The following is a 10,975-nucleotide window of genomic DNA, read 5'->3' on the forward strand; positions in this document are numbered from 1 at the left end:
GCCCAAGGCACCAGGCAAAGGAGGCAAAGCCCCCACGAGGGCCGGCGGCTCGCTGCCTCCGACAGGAGCTGCCCCTCGGAGCATCGTGACGCAGGGGGAAGGGAGCAGCCTCTGGGCTGTTAGAATTTCACAGCCAAATTCTAACTCCCGTTTTACAGACAAGAAAAACTGGGTTAAGAAACGTTTGTCCACAGTCACGCGTCAGGATGTAAAGCAAGCAGTCTGTTCCCAACGCCTGTAGGCTTGACCTACTTCGCCGACTTTTTCTATATGGTGAATATTGAGCTCTTGGCCTCGCGCACACAACGTCTGGCCAAGGTCAGAAGACAAAACTCTAAAATTTTCTGAACCCGTGTCATGCAGGGCCAGGGAATTCGCGGCGGGGACAAATGAATCAGGATGCCAAACGGCTTGACTAGAGGTAATCACATCACAATAAAATGTGCCTTCAGATGTTTAAAATAATTGCTTCGAAAAAGAGAGACTTTTGGACCACACACGGTTGCGCTGAAGCACAACCAATCTGAACAACTGCGGGCTCCCGTGAGCACGCTTTGCAAACACCTGGCAGTGGCCCACACATCTGTGAGGTGTCACCCTCCCCAGAGGTCTTGCCAACATGAGGGCTCCCTGGTACCACGAGGAGGAAGGACATGAGGTGGCTGTCATGCAGAGCGCAAGCTCCGCCTCCATGGAAAAGCATAGAAGTAGAACCGTCAGAGAGCGGGGAGGGGACAGCAGCCCCCTTGGTCATTGCTGAGTGCCAGGTTTTACAGACCCCACTGACTCCTCGAGTATTCAGCATCGTCTCCATTTTACAGATGAGGAAATGAGAAGTCCCCCTTCTTCTGGCAAAAGCAATGCACTTTCCGTTGCCCCACTCACAGTCTACCAGGGTTCAGGGGAGGCTGCCAGGGACCCAGACGGCCCGCCCCATCATACTCAATCCCTGGGATGCAGTGATTGGGTCAGGAGTGTGCAGGTGACTCAAGTCAGTTGAAGAGATTTGGTCCTGGGGCTTGGTGGCCTCCTGGGAATGAGGATCCCTCTGTCGTTGGCCAGGGTGGCAGCAAAGATAGAGGGGTGGGTGGCCTCAAGAGGTGAGGGGCGTGTGGAGTAAGAGCCTCCCTGTGACTGGACCGTCCGGTGTAGGACCAGGAGATGAGTGAGACCCGATTCCGGGGTTCTCTGAGCATTGCTTGAAGCCTTTCGGGTCTATGAACAAAGCAACGCCCGGTTTTGTTTAAATCCATTGGTTTTCTTCTGCTGCTGATTTCCCCTTAATTCTCGGCACAGATGGTGGTGCTAATCATCTTGTTCAGCCATGTTCTGTCCTCATTAGTCACTGGAGGGCCCCAGGGGCAGAGGATGGGCACCTGGGGAGACAGATTTCCCAGCCTCCCTTGCAGCTCGTGGGGCACACAACAGAGTCCTCGCTCTTCTTTCAACTATTCTATTTACTCTCCACTCCACTCTTTCTGCTTTTCCTGGATTATCCCAAAGGAAATTCTAGACATCTTATCATTCTACCCTCAGGTAAGGTCTTTTTAAAAAACACTACCACAATACCATTAACATAGCCAACAAAATTATGATAATGTCTTAAAACCATTTATTACCCAATCCATGCTCATGCTTCCCCAATTGTCTTAAAATGTCTTTTTGTAATCAGTTTGTTCTGATCAGAATCCAATTATGCTCCTTTTGCATATGGCTTCTGTGTCTTAATGCCTTTTATGTTTATTTTTCTCTATAATAATAGCCCCTGTTATTCTTAACCCACATTATTTATTTCTTGGGGAAACAGTAATTTATCCTGTAGAATTTCCAACATTCTGGCCTTGAAGGATTGCATGCTCACAGTGTTTCTTTCTTTTTTTCCTCTTTTTTTTTTATTTTTTTTTTATGGATTTCAGTGAGAAAGGGAGAGGGAGAGAGAGATAGAAACATCAATGACGAGAGAGAATCATTGATTGGCTGCCTCCTGCACACTCCACAAGGGGGATCGAGCCTGCAATCCGGGCATGTGCCCTGACCAGGAATTGAACTGTGAGCTCCTGGTTCATAGGTTGACGCTCAATCACCGAGCTACACCGGCCAGGCCACGGTGTTTCTTAAGATGTCCCTCCATCCCTTGTATGTTCTATAAAGTATAGGAAGACCTGGAGGTGCGGTTAGATTCAGGTTCCTTTCTCTTTGGCGAGAGCACTTCCCCGTGGTGTTGTGTGTGTTCTATGCAGCCACACATGGAGGCACATCACCCGTGGTGATGTTAAAATTGATCAGGGTTGAGGTCTCAACCCGATGTATCCATCATAAGGCACCCCCACCTTCCACCTCATGGTTTTTAGCAGCATTGATGATTGTGGCTTAGATCCATTATTTCAACAGGGGTTGCAAATGGTGGTTTTCCAATTGTTACGTTTTTTGCTCTTCTTAACCATAATTCTTTCAGAAATATACACTTTTCCCCAGCAACTACTTGGTAACCCTTAAATATAGTCCATCTGGTAAAGACAGAATGGAATGCTTATTTACTTCCTTTTATTTCCCTGTTTCCAGGATAATGACTTATTTCCTACCAAACTTAAACAAAATCCCCACAAGTTTTAAATGCGTATTATTTAAAGGGGGGAGGGGTTAACGTACATGTAATATTTCAATACCTTACAGTCATTATTCTTTTTGATGCTCTAAGCGTCTCATCTTTGGCCACTGAGAGCCCCTGGAAGCTGCACTCTGCACCTACCCACAGGACCGGCCGTCCTGGGGGCTTCCTGGCTTTCTGCACAAGGTGTTCCAGGCTTATCTTGTCTGTGTCCGGCCCCGCCCCGGAGCCCGCCGTTTCGCCAAGAGCCCTGGTTCCTTTCCGTGGTGAACGATGCTTAAAACAACACAATCATCTCCCAAGCCCTTCCCCTGTGGAAGTGCAGCAGACAAGCCAGTGCCCACAATCGCTGGTCAGATCTCCCCTGGGCGGCCTGGGGGAGACAGACACTGCAAAGCTGCCTCGCTGTATTCAAGATTTTGGCCTCTGGCTGGCCCTGCCGGAAAGGACCGTGGAGAAAAGCCCAGAAAAACCAAGCCCAGCTGTCTTCGCATCCTTCCCGCAGAGCAACTGGCCAAGAGCTGACAGGTGTGAGGCGGCGGCTTCCTGGAGACCTGCTTCCTCGGCTCACCCAGCTGATGTCTGAAACAAAGCGCGCCGCTTCCCCCCGCGGCCCGCGCTCCGTGGCTCACGCGGCATTGTGGGAGCCGAGGGGCAGAGGGTGCTCTAAGGGCTCTGGGGAGGGGCTTTACAAGCAGTTAAAACCTCACAACCACCCTAGGAGCTCAGTGCCGTTTCCATCCCCATTGTACAGATGAGAAAAATGAGGCTCAAAGAGATGCAGTCACTCGACTAAGGTCATCATATAAGTAAGAGGATGGATGGGCTACAGTGGACCTGAGTCCTTGGGCTTCACAACAATGAAACTCCCCGAACCTGGGCAGGGAGGCACTGTTACAACCTCAGAAAATACTAGTGCGGCCGGTGTGGCTCAGTCAGTTGGTTGAGCGTCGGTCCCATATCCCAGGAAGTCATAGGTTCGATTCCTTGTCAGGTCACATGTTTGGGTTGCAGGCTTGATCCTGAGTATGGGGGAATGCAGGAGGCAGCCAATCGAAGGTTCTCTCTCATCGATGTTCTTCTCTTTCTCTCTCTCTCTCTCTCTCTCTCTCTCTCTCTCTCTCTCTCTCTCTCTTCCTCTCTCTGAAATCAATAAAAACATATTTTAAAAAACACACAAAAAACTAACAAACAAAAGCAGCTAGTAGCAGTGACTGAAATTGCTAAATGCCACTCCAATACTCCAATATTAATTTCCCAGCTTCCCTTGAAGTTCGGGGCAGCCAATGAGACGTAAGCAAAGTTGTTGGATGGGACTTCTGCGTAAGCTCCTAACTAGGGTAGGGGAACAATAGCTGCAGGGTGCCCCATTGCCCTCTTTTCATTCCTAGCTTCCTGCATACATGTCGGCCAAGATGATTGGACTCCACTGTCATCTTGAATTGTAAAAACTTTTTAAAAAATATATTTTATTGATTTTTTACAGAGAGGAAGGGAGAGGGATAGAGAGTTAGAAACACCAATGAGAGAGAAACATCGATCAGCTGCCTCCTGCATACCCCCCACTGGGGATGTGCCTGCAGCCAAGGTACATGCCCTTGACCGGAATCGAACCCGGGATCCTTGAGTCTGCAGGCCAACGCTCTATCCACTGAGCCAAACCAGTTAGGGTGAATTGTAACAACAGCTTTGAAAATGGAAGGCACTAAGGGTGAGGGAACAGAGAGATAGAAAGAGCCTGGGTCCTTGATGGCAGAGGAATGGCCATGCCAGGTGGACTGCCTATGGCCAAGACTCTCTCCTTGATCAAACCTGACCAGACTCCCCTGAACTCTCTTTGCAACTAGACCCTGGCTTTTGAGTTTCCATGTTTATCTCTGCACTGCCCAATTTTAGCAAGAATCCTGCTAAATCAGGTTAGCCAGAAAGCCCCCATCCTCAGTACCTGACCACCTGGACATAGGATCGGCTTCCTCATCCTCCACCATCCTGCAGGTGATGCCAGATCACCCTGGCCTGCCTTCAGCAAGAACCCTGTGAGGTCAGGTCAGCCAGAATCCCCCCTTACCCCTGATGTCTGCTCTGAGTAATTTTCTATCCACTGACCGCCCCCACCCCCACCCCACACCCTGCTCCTTCGCTGTAAGTTCCTTTCGCTACATTGCCCTTGTTTGATGGGCAGCCTGCTCTCTCTCCCCATCTACAAAACCCCACTGTAGTAGCTGCCCTCAAATAGAGCCTTCCTTACCACTATCTTTAATGTCACAAATAGTTTTTTTCTTTGACATCTGTCTTTGCCCTTCATTTATGGGAGAAAGAAACAGATCTCTGTTTAGCTTAAGCCCTTTATTGGGTGTTTTGTTCAGGGCAGATGAGTCTAATCTACATTGTTATAAACAGCAACCTCAGAAGCAGAAGCAGCACAGAATTCTGCATCTTCACTGAGGCCCTCGCTTGGAGGCTATCAGCCTTCCTGATAAAACTTTCTCTTTTATGATAAATATTTTGCAAGGCCCTCTTTATCATCTTGAGACAAATTCGCATGTAATATATCCAAATCAATGCAAAATCCTTCCGAGATCATAATTCTAATATAAAGGAGAAATGGAAGTAAAGTAATTTGTATAAAAAAAAAAAGTGTATTTCAATATATAAATGCTTTAGCACAATTACACCAGCACACAATAAAGCAGTGAGATGCCAACACCTATACATACAATCGCTGTGCGTGTGACCACTTACGTACAATGCAGGCTAACAGGGGCGGTTGTTAGTGACTCCGACACAGGACTGGTATTGTCCTTGGTGGTGTGACTTTCTGAAAAGGCAAACAAACAACCCTCGGTAAAGTTTCAATCCTAATGAAACAAAGCCTAACTTTACCCTGATTTACACAGTAGGTGCCTTTCTAGAACACATGACATTAAACCACACAAAAACAATTTGGGTGTAAACATGAAATAAAAATGCTTTGTGTTTACATATGAAACAGAAAATTCTAGGAGGAGCTAATTACGAACAGCTTTTTCATCTACCTGAACTTCTGGTGGGACACTGAGAATTCATGTGGGGTCAGGGCAGCTTTGTTTATAATGAGATTGCCCCACAATGGACCCCACACCTGCCAGGACTCCTCTCCAGTCAACCTGAGCACGAAGAGCACTTCTGGAACTTCCCAAGCGCCCCCTAGTGTCCTCACTGAAAACTGCTGGCAGAGCGCGCTCTGGGAAATGCAGACAGACAGGAACTGTGCATTTCCAGAAGGAGGGCAAAGTCAGCCGCCAAAATGAGAGTGGTGTTTGCACTTCATGCTCCTTCTGGGTGCCAAGGGCGACTCTGGGGTCATGTATCCTGGTTCCCCCCGCCCCGCCCCCCCTTCCCCCGTTTGCCAGATGAAGAAGCAGAAGACGCTGGGCAATCACTGAGCTAAAAGAGCCGTGCCTGGAGCCCCTCGATACTTCAGTTCCAAATCTCCCGTCTAACAGAGGAGGAGGGAGAATGACCACCCACACAGCCCTCTGCTTTGTGTACAAACACCTAGCCAACCCGCACATTTTTCCCAGAAGACCCTTGCCCTTACCTTGGGCTGGCTAATTAATCCTTGGATAATGTGAAATTATAATCCAATGATGCTCGTAGGAATAGAGAGGACATGACTTGTGGCACATTTCTGCTAACAGTCACTCAGCCGGAATGCGAGAGGGATGAGCAGGAACTCCTTAGGCTCACAGTCCTGCAGCCGGCCCTCGGCTGATATTCAGCGGCAAGAGGAACGATGTTAAAGGAGTTCCCAAGAACAGCGCGGCATGAGAGGAATCAATACGAAATACGCAAAAATTCATATTTCCTCTACAAAAAAACCCAACAACACCTGACCAGTTTTCTTCATCTACCAACACCAGATTGGCATCCCCGAACTTTGGGCCTGGTGGGTTACATGGTGATTTCTCTCCTTCCCTCCATAGGCACAGGGTGAACACTCAACTTCCTGGCATGTCCCTCTCATTGTTTCCATTTTTCATTTTAAAGTAAATAAAATGCTTTCTTTACCCAACACAAGTTTTTGCTTTTTTTTTTTTTTTTTTTGAAACAGCAGAGACAGGCTGGCAGAAGTTTCCCGAAGCATAGGTCAGGTAGACAAACGGTTTCCATGAAAGTGCAGTTGCCTGCTTCCCTCTGACTGGGCAAAGGGCGGGCCACGGACACTGCCCTCATGGGCCTTCTCACACGTGTTTATCAACTTTAATGCTCGGGTAGCATCATCATTCTCATTTACAGATGGGAAAATAAGAGAAGATGACTTCTCAAGTTCCCAGAGCAGGCGCCAGAGTTAGGCTCTGGACCCAGATGTGTCTGAACAAGGAAACCATGGTGATTCTATCCCACCCTTTGGAAAGCACCTGCTGGAGCAACTTTGCCCTCCTCACCACTGCACAGGGGACCAGGTGTTCACTGCCCATCAGGCATCACTTGTTTTGTGGCACAATGAGCTGGACTTCCTGTCCTCCGAATCTGTCTGAGTCCCCAAATCTGGAACCCAAGAGCCGCAACTGTAAATGCAGATTCTACCTACAAAGTCCTTTGGAAAGTAGTTCTCTCCCCTTTGAGTTCTGTCTCTCTCACAAATACAACTGAGTATGATTCTACTGGTCTCTCACTATGAAGAACTGTTGAAGGAAGTTGTTAATTCCAGGGAGCTCTGCCAGGATTCCTCTGTAACTCAGTAAACATTTGCTGAATATTAATCTATATCTGTAACTCAGTAAACATTTGCTGAATATTAATCTATCTATCTATCTATCTATATATATATATATGGCTAATATGTAAAGTGTCCCCTCAGGAGTTTGACCGGGAGACTGGGAGTTCAATGGCTTGCTATGATGTGCGCTGACCACCAAGGGGCCGGCATGGAAGGCAGGCCCCCGCCGGCAGCTGGCAGCCGGGAAGGCCTAGGGACCCTACCAGTTTACAAATTTTGTGCACTGGGCCTCTAGTAAATGAATAAACAAGAAAACTGGTGAATGTATTCCATGCTTCCATGGACTGAGAATACATTCCCAATTATATGGCTGGTACAGGCCTGCTGCAGTCATTGGCTCTGCTCCTCTCCGTTGCTTTAAAGTGAAACCCTCCAGGAACAAAGAGGAAATTGCCCCAATAAACACAATATTACTTTAAATCCTTGGTTTCCTCTGTGACATACCAGTTTACTCTAATGCCTACTCAAGTCAGCATGAAATCTCATCCCCCAAAAGGAGAGGGGCGGGAGGGAGATAAAAGGAGGGCATTTGTCACAACCGTAATTAGACTCAGAATCAAATTGTTTTAAAGATACAATGTCAATATTTTGCAGACATTCCCCCGTGGGGCGGAGAATCTGGGAGCACCCAGCTGCTCTTTTTAACTTCATAATCTCATTCTGGCTAAATTATACCTTTAAATCATAATATGCAGCCCACATCTGCACATAGACAAGAGGGCCAACTAGTGCCTTTGAGGACAAGTACCTAATGGTGAATGTATTTATTCAAATTATATTTAATTTGCCCTGTGTCATCACAGAAGACGACGGAACCACTCTTTATTTCTCCCCACGTTTTAACATCTGCAATTTATCAGGCCCTTAGGGATCTCCCATGTTTTCAAAACGTGTGAATGTGATGAATGTCTGGGGTGCGCCTCTGTGGGTGAATGCTGTTTGGGGTTCTGGGGGCTCTGGCCCAGCCCAGGAGGGGAAGAGCCGGCTGTGGAACCTGAGCCTGGGAGACAGAGGCGGTGACAAGCCCCAGAGGGGCTGCTGGGTGCCCCCTAGGGCTTCTGAAGGGTCAAGACACCTTATTTCTGTGTAAGCCTTGAGCTAATTCTGTTCCTAAGGCCTTTTCAATTAGGAATATGCTTAGGTGGAAAGAAACCTTGGGGCGGGTTTTCCCATATTTTTCATGTAAATTAAGGATTGTGTTGCACTCACTGGTATTCGTTTCTAGCTGTTTCAGGAACAGAATGATCAGCTCTTTAAATGCATTGCAACCGCACAGGATCACGTCTGGGGCCTTCCCTCCCAAGCGGCATAACCTCAATCTACTCAAAAGGACAAAATAAGACAAAACCAAACTGCAGGTCATGCTGCCCAAGAACTGGTCTGCGCCTTGACAAATATTAGTGTCTTGAGCATGAAAAGCTGAGAATTGCTCCAGCGTGAAGGAGACTAAAGGGACATGATAACGAAGTGCCATGTGTGATTCTGAACTGGATCTTTTCTCTGTAAAGGGCTTGACGGAAACACCCAGCAATAGTTGAATATTGCACTGTACTTCAAAAAATAGTATTTGTGAATGTTACTTTCCTTGAACGGGATCAATTGCACTGTTGTATACGAGAATGCCCTTAATCTCTAAAATTTACTCTTCACTGAAAAAACACGTGAAACTAAAACAAAATTGAATGAGAATATGCATATAATATGCACACTGTCTTAGCTTCCTTTGGTTGCTTCAACAAATTACCGCAGATTTAGTGCTCAGTGGCTTTAAGTAACACAAATTTATTACCTTTCAGTTTTGGAAGTCAAGTTTAAAATGGGTCTTATTGGGCTGAAATCAAGGGGTCTGCAGCAGTATGTTCCTTTTTAGAGCATCTGGGGGAGAACGTGGGGTGGGTTTTTTGCCTTTTCCAGCTTCTGGAAGTGCCCCCCCCCTCCCCCCCATTCCTTGGCTCAAGGCACCCTTCCGTCCTCAAAGCCCGTGATGGCCAGTCGAGTCTTTGTCACGATGCCATCTCTTTGGTTCTGACTCTTCTGTCTCCCTTTTTCTCATTTATAAGGACTCTCGTGCGTACATTGGACCCACCTGGATAAGCCAGGCAACTCCTTTACCTGAAAGTCGGCTGATTTGCAGCCTGAAATTTGTCTGCAACCTTAATTCCCCCTTGCCACGTAACGGACAATATTAGGCAGCAGGCATTAGGATGTGGGCATCTCTGGGGGCCATTATTCTTCGAGAGAGAGAGAGAGAGAGAGAGAGAGAGAGAGAGAGAGAGAGAACAATGTATTAAGATGTTAAGAAGTTAACAATACACACCTGAAACCTATATGTTCATGTTAACCAATGTCACCCCAATCAATTTTAATTTAAAAAAAAAAACACCCCCCCCAAAAACAACTAGTTAACAATAGATGATACGTAGAAGCTAATTGTAATATTCTTGTGGGTTTGAAATTTTTTCAAAATATAAAATTTAATTTAAAAAAGTCCCTCCTTACAATAGTGCTGGATATTTTCAGCAGCACGAGTGCGCAATCCCTTATGTGAAATTCAAAAGCTCTGAAAACTGACCCCGTTGGCTCCAAAACTCGGCCGGAACTGTCCGGGGGCGCTTCCCGGCCTCTGCACTCCTTGCTGTGCTGCTGCTCATCCGCGCCCTCCACGCCCTCTGCCCCGTCTCCTGTGGGAGCCTCACATGCCAGGCTGGTAGGTCCTGGGAGGCGAAACCGGGAGGCAGCGCCCTGCCCTCGAAGGCCCAGAGTTCAGCAGAGCAAACGCCACGCCGCGCCGCCCAAGCTACTGGGGTCAGCACTAACCCCAGGGCTGGCAGAGGGGGACCAAGGACCGGGAGCGCGGGCGGCTTTGCGGGGAGGTGATGCTGGTTAGAAAGCAGGTGGCGAAGACCGGCCAGAGCACAGGGCCTGCGAGAGAAAAGCCAGTCCGTCGGTCGGATGCGAGGGCCAGGCCTGCAAGAGGCTTCTAAGTAAGGAAACTGCCTTGATCCTGAAGTTCCTGAGAAGCCACCAGAGGTTGTTTTTGTTACGGAATATTTAATAAGAGAACACACGCAGCCGCAGATATGGGCGGCGGGCAGCTTTTACGTGGGATGCCCGCGCTTCCTGCCATCCGTCCACACGCTGGTGTGATTCCTCACCCCCCACCCCCCACCCCTCACCCCGCACCCCGGCCTGAGCGCGGGCTAGACCTGGGACTTGCTTCTAAGGAACAGAATACGGCAAAGGTCGCGGCTGTCACTTCCCGGATTCCCCTCTGGCTCCCCCTTTGGCTTCCACTCACTCCCTCCGATGGAGCATCTGCCCCGCTGCGGACTGCACCGCAGGGAACTAATGAGGGCGGCTCTCAGGGGTGGGGGCTCTCAGTCCCACAACTGGATGCGGCTGAACCCCGCGAGGGAGGCTGGGGGCAGATCCTTCCGCAGTGGAGCCTGGAGTCATCGCAGCCCCAGCCAACTCGCAGCCTCTGGAGTCCCTGAAGGGGAGGGCTCAGGCCCACGGAAACTGAGATAAGTGATTTGCTGCTTTAAATTCTTAAGTTTTGGGGTAATTTGTTATACAGTGATATCTAAAAAGAAATTTTTAAAAAA

Source organism: Myotis myotis, unplaced genomic scaffold (assembly GCF_014108235.1).
Source record: "Myotis myotis isolate mMyoMyo1 unplaced genomic scaffold, mMyoMyo1.p scaffold_m19_p_13, whole genome shotgun sequence".
Lineage (NCBI taxonomy): Eukaryota > Metazoa > Chordata > Mammalia > Chiroptera > Vespertilionidae > Myotis > Myotis myotis.